General features: G+C 33.2%; 1 protein-coding gene and 1 long non-coding RNA gene across 4 annotated transcripts in view; one reads left to right on the top strand and one right to left on the bottom strand.

Moving 5' to 3' along the window:
- LOC143238854 (uncharacterized) overlaps nucleotides 1-7316 on the bottom strand; it is a 209688-nt gene extending 202372 nt beyond the window's left edge. The window contains exons 1-2 of one of the 2 annotated variants that reach the window (XM_076479441.1): nucleotides 7178-7316; nucleotides 6624-6744 (exon numbers count right to left, since the gene is read on the bottom strand). The gene's annotated coding sequence lies outside the window, so the exon portion shown is untranslated. The other variant, XM_076479446.1, reaches the window with a different exon arrangement.
- LOC143238971 (uncharacterized) overlaps nucleotides 1-22526 on the top strand; it is a 101275-nt gene that overhangs the window by 13382 nt on the left and 65367 nt on the right. For both annotated transcript variants that reach the window (XR_013020873.1, XR_013020872.1), the window contains exons 2-4: nucleotides 11603-11742; nucleotides 12701-13062; nucleotides 19052-19719. This is a non-coding gene — a long non-coding RNA (uncharacterized LOC143238971). The remainder of the gene's footprint in view (nucleotides 1-11602; nucleotides 11743-12700; nucleotides 13063-19051; nucleotides 19720-22526) is intronic.

Raw genomic sequence — 22526 nt, 5'->3', positions numbered from 1 at the left:
ATATGACTATCTAATGTGTTGTTGTGACATAAGAAATATTTGGTGGTATTTCTGACTGTTGAGAAAACGAAAAATTGTTTTGGTGAGTTATAATATATTGTTACGTGATTGATGTGCAGCATATTGTTATAGAGTGTGTGAATCTATATAAATACAATAGTACTATCTGTTGCACGTTCATGTAACTACTTGTCTATATAAATATAATAGTACTATCTGTTGCACGTTCATGTAACTACTTGTCTATATAAATATAATAGTACTATCTGTTGTATGTCCATGTAACTACTTGTATATATAAATATAATAGTACTATCTGTTGCATGTCCGTGTAACTACTTGTGTATATAAATAGAATAGTACTATCTGTTGCACGTTCATGTAACTCCATGTAACTACTTGTATATATAAATACAATAGTACTATCTGTTGCATGTCCATGTAACTACTTGTATATATAAATACAATAGTACTATCTGTTGCACGTTCATGTAACTACTTGTCTATATAAATATAATAGTACTGTCTGTTGCATGTCCATGTAACTACTTCACAGGGTATGGATGGATCTTCACCAAAATTGTTTTGGAGGTTTATTGGGTCAATGAGGTGATACATGCAAATTTGCGATCCCGTTTCCCCCCACAGCAAAAACTTAGGCATTGGATCTTTAGATCCCAGCCTAGGCAACTTTATTGCCATGCTCTGAATTGGGTCGTTTATGTTTATGTTCACATTTACTATGACAGCTGCCTTTCAGGACGGGATCTGGCTGTTTTCTTCGGTGTTACCTTAGCCTCGTTCATGAATAATATTAATTATGACCAACTTCACTCCTTTACCCAAACAAGAGTTAAAAAAAAACCAGCTAAATTCAATAACCTTCCACGAAAGGGGACGAAGAGGAACCACAACGTTCCTGAACACCCCAGTTGGAGAGATAATTCTTCTTCTGACTTCTCTCTCTATAAACTAAACCCCTGCCACGTTAGTTTGCGTTTGCGTTTGCAAATTTGCGGTTTTACGTTTTGGGTTTTTCAGTTTTTGTGGGCGTTTCTTCATGTGTTTTATTTGCTCCAATTACATATAAGGGAAGCAACTTTTGATGTTCTCAGATAATCTTTCATTAATCATGAATTTACATAACTTCCGTCCAGGGTACGATTACTTTAGCTAGTTTAAAAATGATGCAGCACAATTTGTATACTTCTATGATTTCAAAAAACAAAATACGCCTTGATAATAAAATTAAACTTATTACATATATACGTCCTGACAATCAGTAAGAAAGCATGCGGATTAAACGTACCAATCATCTATGCTAAATTATTCTATTCATTACACGTTTTAAGGTAAACTATTTTTTTTGATATATCTTCTATCCTAAAATATTTTAATTGGTACAACTTTTAAGCTTAACTATTCTATTTGTTATACTTTCTATGCAAAATTATTGTATTTGTTACATATTTGATCGTAAAGTATTTTATTTATTATACGTTTTCAATTAAAGATATTATTACATCTTCTATTTTAAAAATATTTTATTTAGGACAACTTTTATGCTTAACTATTCTATTTGTGATACATTCTATAAAAAACTATCTTATCTCTTACACCTTATTCAATGAATGATATTGTTACAACGATTTGACTTAGAATGAAGAATAATTCGAAGCTAGTTTCATTGTTTTCCTACGTTACAAAACTAAGGTGCAGGTTCTGGTGTATTCACAAACTTCTAGCGAGTTCAATTCTACTTACCTTCGGCCTAACATCTTTCTGATTTCTTACTGCAGCTTGATTTTGAATATATTTATTGTTTTAATAAAATAAATATTTCTTTTATTTCTGTATAGTTTTGATATAAAACTTACAAAACAGACTTTGTGACTATTCAAAATATGTTAGTTTCGATTATGCAACGGGTAGTGTAGATTAACGATTTTTCTGAGTATTCAGAAAGGCAGTGTCCCATGTCATGTACTCTACTTATCTCAAACTAATCTCGAGTTTTTCTGATTTGTAAAAATTCAGAATTTAGAGAATTTTAACAAACATGTTAGTTCTGGCACGTTAAGAAGGTTTCAGATTGTGGGATGTTTTTGGGGGTTGTTGAGTCCTTCTTACAGTATTTTCTACTGGATGTCACCGTCGATTCAATGTGCGAAAGTGCGTCTTCCTCGCTTTGTTACTCTATTCGTCTTTATTTCAGGATACTTGGTGCGTAAGGTTCATTGGAAAAGATAAGGGTAAATAGCTTTCTACCAGAGTAATTTTAAATTATAAAACACTCTCAGGAATTTGATACATTAACCAATAGAAAAAAAAATTGAAATTTATTTGTGTGTGTGTGTTGGTGGGTGATTTTCAATTGGCTTTTGTTTGTATATATATGTAATGGCGCCTAAAATCAGTACAAGTGGTATTGACATAAACATGTGTTTAAGTATGAAAGGTAAAGGATATTATTCTGTTTCATCAGTTTTCTGTTTTAACTAGACGAGAATATTTTTTAGTTCAACAGGAATAAATATTTGAACATCACTGGAAGTATTATAAACATCCCATTTTTAACTTCGTAAGTAAAAGTAATTTATAATGCTATTTTAACTTACCAACAGGTGGCTTAGCGGTACGTTTGAAGATTTGGTTTGGTTAGTTTTGAATTTCGTGCAAAGCTACACGAGGGCTATCTACGCTAGCCGTCCCTAATTTAGTAGTGCAAGACTAGAGGGAAGGCAGCTAGTCTTCACCACCCACCGCCAACTCTTGGACCACTCTTTTACCAACAAATATTGGCATTTACCGTAACATTACAACGCCCCCACGGCGAGCATGTTTGGTGTAACGGGGATTCGAACCCGCGACCCTCGGATTACGAATCGAGTGCCTTAACCACCTGGCCATACCGGGCTAGTTTGAAGGCTTATAATGCTAAAAATTGAGTTTCGATACCCGTGATATAGCCGATTTATGCTTAACAATAAATAATCTGCCTCAACTTTTTGTGTCGCTTGCAGGTTTCTTCCGATCGTGTTTTTTGCTCAATAAAATTTTGTGTTTATATAAAACCCATGATTAATATTATACTTACAGTCGTTCGCCTTGCTAATTTAATATCACATTTACAAAAATTATAACAGATATGAAATGTAGACTGTGTGTGTTATCGACTGTATGAATACTAATATCTTAGAGAAATACCTGAAAACGCTAGTCGTAAATTTTTGTCCCTAAACATAACGAATATTATATTTTACTTGTTTTTGTCCAGAAGTATGTCTGACGTAATTCTGATAGACTTATAAAATACCCAAAAGCATCATCAAAGCTTACTTTTACACCAGTCATTATTGAAACCAAAGGTAGTGTTGTCTGTAATACAATATCACAGTGCTACTATAAGCACGTTGTGTTCGAATATACCCACCAAAACATGTTGTTTTATTTTGCTCCATTCGATGACGCCGTTATTGTATTTTAGCCCTCGCTATGGTCTTTATAATACATTTTATTCAAAGTTTATTAGACTGAGTAACTCGGAATGACATTCAAGTTAATTCACTATATGAAAATGATACGACAAATACATATATATATATGTGTGTGTGTGTCTTTCTATGTATTAACATAGAACATCCACATAGAAGTTGCGCTTATTAGGGTAAACAAAGTGGTTTCATGTAAATAAACTAAGTTAAGCCTTAACTAAAACTTTATTTCGTATTAGGCCTTTTGTTTATTTCTTGTTTGGCGCAAAGTTACACAGATTTGCTATCTCGACAGTATACACAAAGAGTATCGAAACCCGAGTTTTAGGGTTCTGGATCATCAAGTTTAATGTGAGGAACTACAAAATTTCAATTTTTTTCTATTGTCAAGTCACAGATTAATGAGCTCGAGTCTGTGAATCTACAGTCACTTTTTACATTTGTAAGAATACACACCTTTTAAAAATCTAATGAACGAACAACTTAAACACCTAAGTCCAGTGCTGGCTAGTGATCGCAAGTTCTAGGATGTTTGTACTTATTTCTTTTACTTAAATGAGGAAAAAACAAGACAACAGTACATTTCACGAAAACCTCATTTGTTCAGACCTTGTTTTAGCCAGTGAAGACGCCGTCAGGTACCATGGTCGTGAATAACTGGGGTACTTACGAAACGTACGATTATCTTGTTTTTCCTCAATTCTGTTTTTATGAAGCTTCACCAAGTACCAACGGTTTCAAGTATCAATTGATTTTTTTACTGTACAGAATTATTATTATAATGATGAGAAATATAATAATGAAAAGCTAAAAAATCATTTTTTATTTGGATTTCACCTGAGTTGCCCCAAGTGTTAAAGTATCGAGCATTGAGAACTTAGCGTAAAAAGACAGGTTTGGAAAAATTCAATTTTTTCCTTTTTTCCGTTAATGTATGCAAGTGGTTGCGATAAGAACGCGGTTAGGTTAGCTGGGAAGTTATCACGGTTGCGATAAAGACGAGTTTAGCTTAATCAAAAAGCTATCTTTCCGAAACAGGACAATAACTTTTATAAGGGAAACTTCGAAAAACAAACACTGAATACGTCTTACGTTACGTTCATTGATGCGACGCTTTTAACCTAATTAGTTTTTTGTAAAACGGGTTCAAGATGATAAAATAATAAAGTGACGAAGGATGTGATAAAGGAGAAACCTTGATAAAGCTTATTTAGTGGATATTCGACGATTGCACATGACAACACGATGGCTGAGAAATAAAGGTTTAGAAAGACCGGAGACCATTGTTTAGATTAATTGAACTATAGTACTGTTATCTTAAATTTAGTCAATTAGATAAGAGAGCGTGAGACAAATAGTTGACGGTCCCTGACCCAACTTAATGTTACTACAAGGCGAAGAAAATATTCGAAGCCTGATTATTACAGGGACCGTATCTATATTTAAACATCAAAAGTCACTCAAGATTTATTAAGTGATAAATGCATAAAACACGTCCATAAAAGTATAGATAATCTCAAATTGTATAATTTATAAAATTGAAAACAAACAATAACATTATCTGCCAGTTGCCTCTTCTATGAAACTGCTACGCAACTATAAAATCTGCCGTAACTTTGTGGGGAGCTTAGTTTATGGGATTTACTATAGCACGTTAGGTTATGTTTACGACGATGTAACGGCTTTTTGTGGTAGTGTTTATGGCGTGCAAAATGGCTTCTAAAATTACACGCTCATAGTTAAGTTTTTCTATTCCACTTATATCTGATTTAAATATTCTCACGTTTGTGATTCACTGAGTCGAAAGTTTGTCATTTGCTGGTTTTTAAACGGTTTGCATTGTTACTTAAGAACAAAAAAATTATAACTAATTTCCGTTTCGATTTACTTCTATTAATGGGTGACGTAAAAGAGGCTTTTCTTTCGTCCATCGTTTAGAAAGAAAACACTGATGTATGTGTGTCAATTTTAAACGTGATCAACGGGATATAATATTAAATTAATACAAAACGAAATATATGTTCGTAGTTATTGGTCTTGTTGTTTTGTCGTTAATTTATGCTGTTTCCAATACTGTTTATTACTATTGTAAAACTGCTTTTAGAAATATATGTCCCATTTGGCAGGTCACAACAGTTTTTTTAAACTGCCTTGTTAGATATTTCTACCCATCGTGGTCTTCAGAGTTAGAACTTATGTGGGTGTGATACAAATTCTGTACTGTTATAAGTAGATCCACAAACAATGTTTTTTTGTTCCAATCATTCAGAACCAACGACAAATGCGTGAAAAGACCAAACAACTGTCCAAACTATGTTAGAACATAGAGTTTAAAACAAGTGTGAAATTTATGTCAGTATGTTTTTCAAAAAGCTGTTATCGGCGAAAACAATTCCTTATTGTGAAACAACGTTCCGCTAGCCCAGACAGGTGCGTGTTCACAAGACGTGTCTGACAATAGAGTATCTTTTATAACATCCATTTCACGTTGACAAACAGAGAATGGCCGTGAATAACATTCTTTCTACGAGTGTTTTTCACGTACTTTAATAACGCTCATTCATCAAAAGCTACCGACGTTGAAATTTGATACTGCGCGAATATTATTTTACGACGGGAATAATTTTAATAACATGATTCATTCGATCGAGACTCAGTGTTATAGATGAATGCAAACACAAAACATCGAATTATTACTGTTATAATTTTAGAATGAAAAAAAATCTGAATTTTATTAGATCATCATTTGTTCGCTCAATAAGACCTTTAGTCAAAAGGAGTCATCTGTCATGTCAACACGGTTCACGTAAGGGGCAGTTGATGATGCTATCAGTCGACCATTATCTCTTCTCTATCCAACTGCTTTATGTATCTAACACAAAGCAGCCATGCTTATATATAGACGGTGACACGTAATGATATATATTTCTAGACTATATGACCATTAAGTTTTTTTTTCAAGTGTTATGTTTGAAACTGTTAAGTAGTGGACAAGATCAGAGAATGAAAGACATTAACAGAGTAATTGAAACCCCCTCAAAACCCATGTTGTTGGTTTTACGCAGCAATCTTGCGGTAATTTAACTACTCTATAAAAGAAATTTAAAAGCAAGAACAAAGGCTACTTACCTGGCTGAACCGAAGGAGCGGCTGTGTCGTAATTCTCCTGCCTCAGAGATTGGTCAAATGACCTGGTGATGACCTAAAACTTCTTTTCAGTCACTAAATCAGCCAGTGAGAGACGCTCCACCTGAAAAAAAAAAAAGGACCACCCAGTCCACATCAGTTTGCCCCGAATCCTCCCATTCATGTTTTATGGTAAGACAATAAAAACTCTATTATTTTATAGCATTGTTTTCTATGGTTGTTACGTAATCTAGCAGAGAACAATATATTAAAGTGGTATTAAACGAGCTTAATAGCACTTTAAGCCTAGTTTAAATTGTAAAAACTTTAAACTATATTTACAACCAATAATTTCTTGTGAGTTTGTTTTGTTTGTTTTTTTTCAGGGTTTTTTTGTTTCTTCCTTTATCGTTCACGTAAGAAAAAAATATTAGACAATTAAATAAAAAAAAACAACAAAAAGAATTGTAAATAAATGCATTTTCTACGAACCAAAACTGATTATGGGGCATATGTTCCATTAGAAGATTTTGATGTGTAATGAGAAAGAAAGTTACCTTTCATAGAACCTTGTCCAAACACTGAGAAAGCTCTCATCGGTAGGATGGACCTTCTGGGTTCTAGCTGCTCGCAGTCCCACCAATCCGTGTTAATACAATTCCTCTTTGACGTCGTTGGAGGCGTTGCTGTCCCATAGGGCGGGGTCTTGGCTTAGTGCCGTTTTTTTTCTTTCCATCCTCTTTCTTCTTTGTTTTCTTTAATATTGTCAGTTTTGTTTTTTGTTTGATAATCTTATCTAAATGTTTCAATATTTCCCCAAAAAAAAAAAAGCTTTCGTTGATAGAGACTATAACGTCTAAGGACGTACTGTGTGGCAAACCAGTAGAGAAACGTTAATCCGACGTGCTCGGCAGACAAGCCCACTTCACAAAGTGACTGGTGATGCTTTAAAGAACTAGGATTACAGAATCTCTCCTGCATGTAGATGCTGGACGGATCGCTAAATTCCAATAGGAAACCGATGTCATCGGACTTTCATGACTGGAATTTCGATGCTCCGTTGTCAAAGAACTTAATCATAGGCAAGCCAGTGGAGAATACGTGCTCGAAGTGTGTAGTGAGTCTGTCTTGCGTAAAATTAAGGGTCTATAGTAAATGGAACTCTACAGAATAAACTCTCTCGTGGAGACCATATCAATAACACAATTCACAAGCCAAGCTGTAGAAAGCTTATAACTGTGTAATGTTTCATAATATTGCAAGACATTCAATACATAAACTCATTCATATATCAGTACCACAGAAATCACCCACTCCACCAGTTCAATATCTTTAGTTACTACAGCAAACTTTCTGAACCCCCCCCACCTCCAACATGAAAAAGGAAACCGTACTTTTGGTTGAAAATTATTAGAAAAATACGGAACATGTACACACATGTTTCACTGTTATAATACTAACGTCCTATCCTTTCTAACGATATATTCCAATCAAAGGGAAGTGAATTAATATAAAAAGTTCGCGAACAAATATCAGCCAATCAGAAATATTCGGTGAACTCTTTCAATGTATACAGTAAAAACGTCGGCATTGGCTATTATGATCATGTTAGAGATTTCATTGTCTAAAGTGATTGGTTGAATTTTGCGTATGTTATATTTTTATGGAAGCTATTATTGGTTTATTAGGAACCGTGTCATTCATTATGTAAATATAGTTGATAAAATTGATATGTACGCTTTTGTAAGTCTATAAGAATATAAGATAATAAAGTTTGACTTCATATATACGATTTATAGCACTGTAAACTTTAAACCGGTTCCTTAGACAATGGGCTCAAGTGATCTAACTTTATTTTTATATACGTATTAATGATGTAATATAATTCCTAATGTATGGTGAAGTAGCTAGGGACAAGAAAAAAAAAAACAACTAAAACATTTAAGTGCAATAGTCTTTTCCTTCTGTATACAGGTAGGGTTTGTCACCTTGCTACCACCTTTTGAGAGGTTTATGAATTGGTAACAGCCTTTGACGTTGTAATAGTAAAACGACGGGAGCGCGATACAAAACGGTCGTAAAAGTCCACCAAAGAATTTACTGCCGACGAAATAGCAAACCTCTGACTGGATCCCTCTACCGCTGATTCAGTTTCACACACACACACACACACACACGTGCGCACGAATATATATCTGCAGACGTTTTTGTTCGATCAGTTCATTTTATTAATTGATTTTATCGAAATAAAATTTCACATCTGAGTCGTTTTTTGACAGGAGAATGAGCCTGAGAAAAGAGTTGTAAGATAAACAAAAAACTCCTGATAATTCTGAAATATTACGTAAGAACAATTTGAATCACTCAAAATGTTGAAGCCATCAGAGTTTCTAGAATTTCCTATGAAGAAGTAATGTTATTTACTTATGAACATTTAGCCACAAAAATATTTTTTAGCCCATCAAATCCCATTAAAATAGGTCCGGACAAACCGAGTTCATCAGAAGGAAAAAAACTTAGTCGATGTCGGTGAGAAACAAGGATATAATGGCGAATAATTGGTAATTACTAAGGTGAATATTTTCCTGATACGTGTTAAACGGTTTTAACTTAATTTTGTCACCAAAAACAAGTATTTTTTTCTTTAATTTCACGTTAATTAAGTTCTGACTTTTTTAAAGGCATAAAATCTTGATAAAAATTTGAAACTAAACACTGGTACATTTTTATAATATATTTCTTATATTGAAAACAGTGATATTTGTATTTATTTGTTTCTAGAGATGACATTTTACAAGACACTTAATGGAGTACTAAAGTAAGAGTTATTAACGAGGTTTACCTTGTTTGTTCATTTTTATTTAGAGCTCTAAGGGTAGGAAATATTATATCAGACACTTCATAAAGTTTAAGGTAAAGAAACAAATCGCAAAATTATTTAATTAATTTAGGTTAAAATTTTTGTTGGAGGCGGAATTTGTCTTTTTCTTGAATATGTCGGCCGAGATTCCCTCCTCTCTGGTAGTGGCCAATCACCAATCAGATTCAACACGTCGAGGCTCCGCCATTACTGAAGTACAAACTGTCGCGGAGGTTCACAACAATCGCTTCTTTCCTTGCTTCAGCTAACGTTAGCGTATCGTTTGGGACTTTTACGGCAACAGTTATGAGTGTGTTGATGTTCGGTAAATAGATTATTGGGTACTTTTAGCTGATCTGATAGAATAAGGAAGTACAAAGATGGGCTTTTCTTCGACAAATTAAATCAAACGACGCAATTTGTTCGAAACCGTTTCTATCTCTGACAATAGTGTCTATTCATCTCCAGTGTTTTCTGTCCCCTATATTTAAATACGTGAGATGACACTGCAGGTGATGTGATATTATACTGTCATACATCACCCAAATGACTTGACCGAAAGCTCGAACATGTAACGTCTTAAGCATTTTATCGGATCGATATGTGTTAGGAGGACGAAACCCAAACATATCCAAATACAATATTCTTATGATTAATTCTTAATGGAAAAACACTTGTATATCGTATATGACCCTTGGGCTTTTTTTTTCTTCGTGTTATTAATTTAATGTAATAAATAACATTTAATATATGAAATGCTTTTCTTTAAAGTTTTAAGCGTATGATAACATATCGCGTGTTTTTTATCTAGTAGATGATTGTTCACAAAAACACTGAATTTTATATTTTCTTGTCTGTTTCTAAACAAATGAATATTAAACAGATGTCTTTTATGCGGCAAATCAAACCAACGCATATCATTGAACTGTTAAAAAATTTATTTTAAACAACTATATGAAGAGATTAGCGTAATCTCATACACAAATACATATAAATCTTACAACGTAAAGTAAAACAGATGTATTTATCTGATACACTCACTATTTTAAACTAGCTTATCCACCAATCTGATAAGTTAATATGGAAATTATATTTCTTTAATCTACAAAGTAGAATTAGTTATGGTAAGAAAATCCAATAGCTAACCAGAGTAATTTGACATTTTAATGGGTACTATCCTTTAGTAATATTCTTATGTAACATAACCTTAATACGATATCGGTATAAAGAACATTTTTTTTGTGAATACATAGGCAAAGGCTGTGATATCTTACCCGGAAAACGTTGCTGACCGAAAGATGTTTATATGAATGATTTGTTACTTCTTGAATGTATCATCAATTTACTCGCAATATCTCTGTAAAACGGAACTGCTTGATTCAGTTGAAAATATTTCTCGGGTGAAAGAAATTATTAATTTTACTTAATCATTTATTTTCAAGTACGTTATTTATGTTTAAAAAATAAATGCTACAGAGATACAGAATACGTGATTGTTATCAACATTTTAATATGTTTCTGTTCTGCTAGTGCTACAATAATAATGTATACTTGTTATTATTATTGATATTCTAACTTTGTTGTTTCTATTCCAATTATACAGGGATAGTGGATACGTTACTGTTATTTTAAAATTGTTGTTTCTTTTCTAGTCTTCAAGGATAGTGGATACGTTATTGTTATTTTAACACTGTTATTTCCATTCTAGTCTTCAAGGATAGTGTATACATAATTATTATTGTTGTGTTAACATTGTCGTTTCTGTTCCAGTGCTACAATGATAGCGAATACATTATTATGTTGACATTGGATATTTTTAATTATTGTTTGCATTCCTGAGAAAGAGTTTGTTCAGTTACGAGTTGAATTTTATGAACTGGTGCACAAACAATAAACGACTAATGTTATTTTTAGCTACAAATTGGCATCAGAGCGATTAATAATACTTCAGCTGATGAAGAAAAATGGATGAACTCAGGTAATGAACCGTTGAGCAGTTTTGTAAGCCAGCTGTGCTGAGTTCCATCACGAAGTTTGTGAGTTTTACTTTCATGTTTTCTGAACAAGAATTCTTGTACGACACCCGCACGAAGTACATGGCTCATGTTGCATCTTTTTTCAGCATTTTTCATTCCATGTCCTTTCCTAATGACACTGACATCTTTACGTTTGAAGATGAATAGCTGTAAGACGGACGACTTGAAGACAAAACTTGTCTCAACCAACAGATGTTTTCTCGAGCAAACAAATATGGTGACCAAAGTGAGACACTGGAACCTTGTATCTTAACATAAGGCTTAACTGGCAGCTTGTATTTTAACACAAGGCTTAACTTATGGTAGAAAAATAACGACACTTTTAAGTCATAAAAAAACATTTTAGACTAAAAAAATATATAATATTTTTGTACCAGATGAAACCAGCTTAATAAATGGAAGCTTTTAAGGATGGGTATAATGGAAAAGATTTGTGCATTTACAATAAATCGCGTTGTCTTGAAGGTGCCTTGCTAGTGTTATTGTTTGTAGTTGTTGTATCATAGTACATAGTATATTGTATTTATATCAATTAAAAAAAAAAACCATTATATTGCTATGCCACAAATAAAACATATTCCAGTTTGTTTACATATTTTAAATTTAACACATATATATATATATATTTGTAATTAAACTGATAAACATATATTACATACTTTAATATATATATATATTCCGATTTAGAACATGTATTGATGTTATAAAAAGTACACTTAGCTTTTGTAAGTACTATAAATAAAGAACTTGCAACCAGATAACTCTGTTTGAAAACATTTTAAAAATTAACTACGTCAGTTAAAAAATACATAAATGTAGTATTTGGAAATTGTCAGAATATTGTGTTAAAAACGGCTTCCTTGAAACCTTAGTTGTTGTAACATTGTTTCCGTATATTTCATAATCAGTTTTTCATCAATACTTCCTTTAAATATAGCTTTGGAACACAGAAATAACAATTGTAAATACACAAAATTAACACTGTTTTGTGTTGTAAAATTAACACTGTTTTGTTATGAACAAAACTCCAATACGTTAAAATATTATAGTTATATAACGTTCTTAATGATAAAATTGGATTATTTTGAGGGTTTATTTAACTATAGTCGAACTTTTTATACAAGAGTGTTAGAAACATCGATTTATATATATTGAATTCTATAACATGTACATTTTGTTTCCAGTCTGCCATTATCTGCCACAAGTAACACGGTGGAGTTAGAGAAAACTCTGTTGACATTAAACTACCATCCATCCAGTCTGCCATTATCTGCCATTAAACGGTAGTTAGAGAAAACTCTGTTGACATTAAACTACCATCCATCCAGTCTGCCATTATCTGCCATAAGTAACACGGTGGAGTTAGAGAAAACTCTGTTGACATTAAACTACCATCCATCCAGTCTGCCATTATCTGCCATAAGTAACACGGTGGAGTTAGAGAAAACTCTGTTGACATTAAACTACCATCGAGGGATGAACTAAAAACAAAATCTACAATCTGTAGAGATTGTTTGAAGTTTAAATCACACACACACAAAAAAAGGTAAAATTTTAAAATATGTGTTATGGGTTTGACGTTTATATGATATTTGTTTGTTTTTAAAATTTGCGCAAAGGTACATGAGGGCTATCTGCGCTAGCCGTCCCTAATTTATCAGTGTAAGACTAGAGAAAAGGCAGCTAGTCATCACCACCCACCACCAACTCTAGGGCTACTCTTTTACCAATGAATAGCGGGATTAAACTGACATTATAACGCCTCCACGGCTGAAAGGGCGAGCATGTTTGGTGTGACGGGGATTCGAACCCGCGATCATCAGATTATGAGTCGAGAGCCTTAACCACCTGGCCATGCTGGGCCTAAGTTGTGTGTCGAATAAAATATTTCCCAAAATCTCCAAAGCGGGCCATTCCAAGTGGTTAAATATAACGTCAAGTAGTGGTTGCAGCCAAATATACCATACATATCTCTATGTCATACAAATGTGTGAAATAATAAGAGATTATTATTAAGTCTTCGACGTCAAAGAATCCATTTGAGTTCTCATATCTTTCTTCATTTTTGTCCGTAAAGCTGCAAAATGGGCTATAAATGAGTATCGAAACCTGAAGTTGAGCGTTATGAGTTCTCTGATCCAGCTCTGATCAACCGAGTTTGTTTGTTTTTTGCCATGTACATTTTTGCGTCTGTCAATATGTGTCGTGTTCAGTTAAGTCTTTTGTTTCGTTAGCAATAGACTTCCTTATCTTATTCAGAACTTTAAAAATCGATTGAATGGTTTTGGGTAAAACCAAAACAAAATTCGTTGGATATATTGGAAGCATAATTCACTTAAGTTCTATTTTGGTTTCGAGAATCCTACACAATATTTGTTTATAAGAATTAGTTTCAAATGGATTTGTTTTCAAAAATTTAACTAGAATTAATGTAGACAAACAGATGGTAAACATCAGAGGGTTTGGAACATGTGAGAAAAGATGAATATTTATGCTGATAGTTTACACCAGCGTTTCTCAAACTGGGGTCTTGACCCCCAAAGGGGTCGTAGGACTCCTATCGCGAGAGAGGTTGTGAGATCATAAAAAGTATTGCAATAACGAATATTTTAGAGTACGTACAGTAATTTACTGTCACTGTTTATGTGTGTGGGGGTTGGGGAGAGTGGGTTGTCACAGCCGGAAATGTTTTCAAAAGGTGACCCCCCAAAAAAAAGTTTAGACATTTGTTTGAGATTGTTTTAATACTGAACACGGATATTCCAAAATACCAGAAGAATAAGATATAAACGTAGCATTATCAGAATGTAATAGAACTGTAACATAAACGTTGCGTTATCAGAATGTAATAGAACTGTAATATAAACGTTGCGTTATCAGAATGTAATAGAACTGTAACATAAACGTTGCATTATCAGAATTCAAGAAAACTGTAATATAAACGTTGCATTATCAGAATTCAATAGAACTTTAATATAAACGTTGCATTATCAGAATTCAATAGAACTGTAATATAAACGTTGCATTATCAGAATTCAATAGAACTGTAATATAAACGTTGCATTATCAGATTTTAATAGAACTGTAAGACAAACGTTGCATTATCAGAATTCAAGAGAACTGTAATATAAACGTAGCATTATCAGAATGTAATAGAACTGTAATATAAACGTAGCATTATCAGAATGTAATAGAACTGTAAGATAAACGTTGCGTTATCAGAATTATAAGATGTGTTTTAAGTTGCTCATCTACAACGTTTCTCAGATGTAATACGATAGTAAATGATTCCAGTACAAACGTTTCTCAGATGTAATACGATAGTAAATGATTTCAGTACAAACGTCAATCTGACAAATAACGAAAAAAAAAAAATTTTTACTTCTCATATTTCTTCTCTATATTAATTTTCAAAGAAATTTTCTATTAATTTCAACATCGAAAGTGTGAGAAGTTATTTTTTCATGAGAAAAATGTACATTTTATGAAACCATGTTTAGTTTTGTTTGTCACTTTTGATTATCCACCAATGGCACAGCGGTATTATATCTGCGGACTCACACCGCTGACAACCGGGTTTCGATAGTCGTGGTGGACAGAGCACAGATAGCCCATTGTGTAGCTTTGTGCCTAATTTCAAACAAACACTTTTGATTTAATATTAAATGAATTGCACCTAGTGACACAGCAGTGTGTTTGCGAGCTTAAAAAGCTAGAAATTCGACATAAATAACTCATCGTGTAGCTTTGTGCTAACATTTAACAAACGGATTAACTGAATTAGATCTATAATTTATATAAAACTAAAGACTAACCTTCATGATTTCAGATTAATATTTTATCACGAAACACAAGCTGTTTATTTGATTTTCATTATAATTACTTAATGCTCAATTATTTCAATTAGTAAAATGTGAAATAATGACAGGTCAAAGCTTAAAACGAACAATGCTTTGTTTCACCTTTCTCTTTGAACAAAAAATATTGCTCAGACTTTGATATTTGATCCCAACCTATGTTATTCCTAATTATCGCTAGTTAAATATATATATATTATTATTCACTCCGATCCCTAACCGATGTTATTCCTAATTATCGCTAATTAAATATATATATATATTATTATTCACTCCGATCCCTAATCGATGTTATTCCTAATTATCGCTAGTTAAATATATATAGTGTTATTATTCACTCCGAGGGTTAGTTAGCATTGTTAGCTTATATGCACTTTTAAAACTAATCTAAATATCCTAATTTGGCCAAACTGTGAAGGATATGATTGAGGTGGTTATAAACTGATGACCTAATGTGTTCTAATCCTTTTGAGATTTAGTTTCATGGTTTTAATCATCGCTAGTTGGACTGGTGTATTAAATTAACTACATTATTCACTAAGTTTTTGTTGTGTTTTTTTAAATTCTGATCTATGTAGAGTCTTGCTTTAATCAGAAGTTGTGTTTTTTTAAATTCTGATCTATGTGGAGGTCTTGCTTTAATCAGAAGTTGTGTTTTTAAATTCTGATCTATGTAGAAGTCTTGCTTTAATCAGAAGTTGTGTTTTTTTAAATTCTGATCTATGGGAGGTCTTGCTTTAATCAGAAGTTGTGTTTTTTAAATTCTGATCTATGTAGAAGTCTTGCTTTAATCATAAGTTGTGTTTTTTAAATTCTGATCTATGTAGAAGTCTTGCTTTAATCAGAAGTTGTGTTTTTTTAAATTCTGATCTATATAGAAGTCTTGCTTTAATCAGAAGTTGCTCGTAATTAGGAGCTTACGTTGAAAATAAATTTTATTTTTTTAAATCCAGTATAAATAACACTATGTACAAAATTATTATTGTACTTATTTACAATAACGTAGTTATAACTGACTTTATTTAGTACTAAATTGGTGTTACGGGCGATAAAACGTTACCAAAAAACGCTTGTTAAAGAAATAAAAATGTCGGTACGTGTTGTGCAATTCTGAATAAAAATTAGAAATTTAAAACACAGATCTCTACTCTGAAGAGTAGAGTTTTTTAACAACCGCTTAGCAGTTAGATAATCCAAAGCATAAGCAAATAGGGCGTTATCACAAACATGATAATTAACAATTAGGGATATTGTTATATAATATTGAGGATATTGTTATACAATATGAATAATATTGTTATATAATATTTGGGACATTGTTGTTACCGTAATTATTACTTTGTATTTGAACCAGACGAAAATAATAATACTTAACACACAGTTGTTTTTGTTTATTATTTTCACCAATATCGCTTCTGTTTGAAAACGAGTAGTCATGGATGAATTTATAAACTAAAATTAATTAATAGAATTTACTTAAATTTCTACAGCTAGAATAATCTACAAATAGAGACGTTTATATATATGTGCGTGTGTGTTCGTAAAAAATCCCAATAAAACATTTAGGACAAATCGCATGCCGAACATCACTTGTACAAACTGTTTAAATATTATATCATCTCACATACTATTTACACTTCCAATTATTTAAGTAACATGAAATTTGAAGCTACTTAGTTTGTTCGTGTTTTTTTTTTTCCCCTACGTGATTATAAAACCATACATCATCTCTCGAAGCAGACACGTAGAATAATAACTATCGACACTAAACATTAAGGCTCTGGCATGGTCAGGTGGTTAAAGCACTCGACTCGTAATCCGAGGGTCGCGGGTTCGAATCCCCGTCGCACCAAACATGCTCGCCCTCTCAGCCGTGAGGACATTATAATGTGACGGTCAATCCCACTCTTCGTTGGTAAAAGAGTAGCCCAAGAGTTGGCGGTGGGTGGTGATGACTAGCTGCCTTCCTTCTAGTTGTACACTGCTAAATTAGGGACGGCTAGCGCAGATAGCCCTCATATAGTTTTGAGCGAAATTCTATACAAATCAAACTTTAAAATCAAAATGTTTTCAGATAAATGATTGGATAGGATACTGAGCATTACCGAGGTCGTGAGGTTCTACAAGATCTAGTCTTTGGTTTAGTAAATGAGTAATAAGAACTATTATCTTCCAACAAGATTTAAAAAAACAAAAATGTAAATTTTGTAATATAATCGTGATGAAGGAAACAGTAAATGTGTTTATTTATTTGATGACATATGTTTGCTACTTGGTTAAGCGTCGGCCGTTTCTTACGCATGTTTTCAAACAATCGTTACAGATGCTATGATGAAAATTCCGTAAACCGAGCATTTATTTTAAATATTTTTGATGACTATTCTAAACCCAAAAAACGGTTCTATAGCGTCTAAATACACGAGTGTTATAAAAGATTTAATGGCGAGTTGTTGGCATAATGTTTATTAAATTAGAAGAACGAATATATGTTATGAATACAAAATATTGTTTTCAAGAAAGTTAGTAACGTTTTCCAAAGTAAATTCACAATTGTAAGCAAATAAAACTCGTGAAAATAAACACACTCAGTTAATGACGTTTCCTTCTGTAAATTCACAACTCTAGGTAAACAAAACCGAGTAAAATACACACACGTGAGTCAAAAATATAAGGCAGCTTTCAGTTAATTGAACAAGAAAATTCTAATACAGTTTTACTCTCAGAGCACTTTGATTTTATGTAACATTTATAAGATGCATTAAGAGTTGCCTACACTGAGATTTAAAAAGAGTAGTTTAACCATCACTCCCATAATTGGCCCTGGCATGGCCACGTGGTTTAGGCACTCTACTCGTAATCTGAGGGTCGCTGGCTCAAATCCCCGTCACACCAAACATGCTGGCCCTTTCAGCCATGAAGGTGTTATAATGTTACGGTCAATTCCACTATTCGTTGATAAAAGAGTATCCCAAGAGTTGGCGGTGGGTGGTGATGACTAGCTGCCTTCCCTCTAGTCTTACACTGCTAAATTAGTATGTGTATAATGTGACAATAGATTATATTATTATATTAATAATACGCTCATGTATGATATACTGTTATGAATGTCAACACTTCGTTATATTCTGACAAAAAACATGTTTAATATATAAATATTGGACGTCAAGGTCGACGATTCTTATTAATTCAACTTAATTACGATTCTAATTGTTATTCATAATTCGCTAGTTGTTCATTCTTTTTACAACAAGACCGTTGGTTGAAGAGATTTATTTTACAGTGATTAAGACAATGGTATAACAGAACCTAACACAACGATAAAAAGGTTTGAAATAGGTTCATCCGTATCTCAAGACGGTTGGTGTAGGTATTGAAACTTTTATTAAAATAAAGTAGAGAACAACATTTCGACCTTTTTAGGTCATCTTCAGTTTAACTTTAATAAACGTTTTAATGCCCATATCAGCCGTCTTGAGATATACCCATATCAGCCGTCTTGAGATACATTTTTACTTCAAATAGGTTTCTCGTCATCACAAATGCTTTTGATCTGTAATATAATTAATATATATTAATAATTACTTGTTAAGGGATTTTCTCTACCATTTACCATGTAAATAAATTCTAAAATCAAACATGTTTAAATGTTAACTAAAGCACTTTGTTTATCTTTTCCAGGAACTAGAACGAAGACGACACTTCAACCTTCGTCATCGAAGTGAACCTCAGATAATATTTCTGCTGTACTGACTGGATCACTGTTGTAACATCTCGTCTTAGTTCTTTGGTTCTGTAAATTCTCGGTACAAAGTGCATAATGTGTTTAACCCGAGTCGAAACGTCTGCTTCAAATAAATGTCTTTTGACTCGGTGTTAAAAAAAAGAACCTACCTTATCTTTCTCAGTGATGCAATCACTTTGATCTAGAAGCGACTGACCTTTTGTCCGAGCTTCCCTCGTGCTCTAGACTGACAAGTGAAGTAAGTCGTCAAGGCAACGAGGCCCTAAAATTTTATTGTCTTGTTGGGTGTGGTTTTGAACTCTGTAGGCTAAAACGTAGGACGAGATGGGATGATAAGGTCTTCCAAAAAACTGTAATTTAGAGGCAAATGAATATCTCGAATTAGGAACAATGTAGTTAAAATCTCTATCATGGATTCACACTCGTTTTCGTACCGTGTTTTCAATATGTTGAGATCTTGGTTCGTGCCTTGATTTCGAAACACATTCTATATTTGTAGACTGTGATGTGCAATCCTCTCTTTTTGGAATGACCGTCTGTTTTTGTCGAGTTTTCCTGTCTCATCATAACTTAGTACCCAGGAAATGTTACTTATCATAAAACCGTGAGTAGCAATAATTTATAAATTTATAGCTTCTGACGATTATATTCTAGTGGAAGAAACTTAACTGGTATGCTACTCATCATAATATGTACAAATTTACAAATATCCAGAGATAAAAATATATTATACAGGTTTAATATAGATGTTTTGTTTAATTTTTAAAGAGTGAGACTTCATAGTTGTCGTTGTGTTAGGATCGAAATTTAATCTAGAAATGGGTTCAGTAAAGCTTTAGAAGGGTGGAACAGTGAAACCTTACCTTTATTTAGTGTCATTAACATTTCTTTGTTTGTTTTGTTGATTTGCTCGAGGGATTTTTGAGCTAGCCATTCCTAATTTAGAAATTACAATCTAGAGGGAAGGTAGCTAGTCAACACCACCCACCGCCAACTCTTGGGCTACTCTTTGCTCACAAAAATTGGTATTGGCCGTCACATTTTTAACGTCTGTAAGAATTAGCATGTTTGTTGACGAGATTCGAGCCCGTGACCTGCTTATTACGAGCTGAGCACCCTAACCACCAGGTTGTGCCAAGCCCCACTTATTTAAGAAAATACATTACGTTTACACAGAGTTATGTAATCACAAGTCAGATTACTGTGTTATACTATACCGCATGAGCTAAATACAATACTTATGGAAAACGACAGTTAATATTGTTTGTTTTTTCTGACGTATTAATGACATACGTACATTAATCGGATGAACCCAGCCTTCGTTTAATCTTGTATAAAAAAGTTGTATTTTTATTAAAGATTTCTATATCACCGTTTCGTATTTGCGTTTCGTTTCTTCCATTTAATATGTTTCCATTTTAAACAAAATTCGATTTTGAATATTGACCCTTTGTTACTGTAACGATATTTTATCAACTCACAACTGACGTCAGTTGTTGAAACCTTATTATTATTATTACAGAAAGTGAAAGATCTAATTGAATAGTCCTGATTGCTTTTAACTTCATTCGAGATAAACTGGTTTCACAGCACAATTGTCCAAGCGGTATTGTAGCAAGTTTGTTCAAAGTATAAACTTTTGATAGGAAATGTCCAACTCAATCCCGAAGTCTTTCTCTTCTTCCCGTCGGCGCTGTTTGTTCAGTCCAGTCTCGGACATGCTGGGTCACACAGACGGTAACTTTTTTTTTTATGTTCTTACTACTCTTCAAGGATGAAGTTTTACTGGTATTATCGTTGGAAACTAGAAGCTGCAGAGAATCGGATGACATTTCGATGGTAAGCAACATATTTTATTATTTGATGAATTACCGGCCGTTTGAGGCGTAAATTAAAGCGAGTCTCTGACACCTGTGTTCTGAGTATAATTCCACATGCCTACTGCTATAAATTCTTAGACGAAGAGGAAGAGAGAGCACTAGGCGAGTTTCTAATAACGTCGAGTGAAATCAATAACCAGAATCGTGGAACATATACGTATAATCCCCGTCTAGAAAAGTGGATTAGTTTGTGCAGGGTTCACCATAGATTCCGCCAAACGCTGCAAGATTTGTACTAACTCAGAAGGTACACCTCTATCCTTGCAAGATTTATAACAATGGTTAAGTTATGGCTGCTCTCCAATAGAGCCAGAACACATCACACTCTGCTTAACGTATTTCACTTGTGCCACTGGAACGTGGCACCGATACAATAGAAGGTTATACCATCCGCGGGTTTTTGAAATCGCAGTGTGTGTATTTGTATAAGGAACTGTATAAAGAAAACGCACGGATGCATAACGGATCTACTATACGTTAAAGTAAGTCGACAGAGACGACGGCGTTAGGTTGGGAAACAGGGAATAGTGGAGAAAAAAATATATGACTATATCTTTCAGCATCTACGAAAAACCATCTCATAAATTTAAACTTTTCCAGGTAAATTTAAGCCTTTGTAAGATTTATCATTGAATGATGCGTGGTTTTACCAACCGTGAATGTTTATACCAATAAAGATATTTATATCGAGCTTTTAACCGTAGTGCACCGTTGTGAATACATTCTGTAAGCTGTTCGTAATGGAATATGGAATATATAACTCCTTCTAAAATATGAACACTTTTGTCTATAAATAAGACGTATCCATATTTCACGTTTCAAACCGCAGTACACCGTTATGAACATATGTTCATATATTAGGTAAGCTGTTCATAATAGAATATAGAATACATAATTCATTTCAAAATGTTAATATAAATATATTTATATTTCAAGCTCTAAACCGCAGTGAACTATTATGAATACATGCGCATACATTTCACAAGCTTTTCATAATGGAATATAGAATATATAAATTCTTCTCAAACGTTAAATAAATATAACTGTAGAATTGGTTAACATTTTTAGAACTGTTTGCGAGCTTACGATACCACATGCAAATCCTTTTAGGCGCTCAATGAAACATTAAACAATACCGGAGAGTCAATCTTAAGTAAGAAAAACATTCCTCAAACAATCTTAACACCTGGTATTGAGTCAATCTCAAGTAAGAAAAACATTCCTCAAACAATCTTAACACCTGGTATTGAGTCAATCTCAAGTAAGAAAAACATTCCTCAAACAATCTTAACACCTGGTATTGAGTCAATCTCAAGTAAGAAAAACATTCCTCAAACAATCTTAACACCTGGTATTGAGTCAATCTCAAGTAAGAAAAACATTCCTCAAACAATCTTAACACCTGGTATTGTTTACTTCTCATTGCCTATCATCCATTGTTATTTTATATGCGCAAGCCTAAATCATCAACGTTAACCAATTCTGCATCGATTAAAAATATATCTATTCTCAGCGTGTGTTGTAGCTGATT

This window comes from Tachypleus tridentatus, chromosome 2 (genome assembly GCF_004210375.1).
Source record: "Tachypleus tridentatus isolate NWPU-2018 chromosome 2, ASM421037v1, whole genome shotgun sequence".
Lineage (NCBI taxonomy): Eukaryota > Metazoa > Arthropoda > Merostomata > Xiphosura > Limulidae > Tachypleus > Tachypleus tridentatus.
This window is presented reverse-complemented; position numbering and strand designations above follow the sequence as displayed.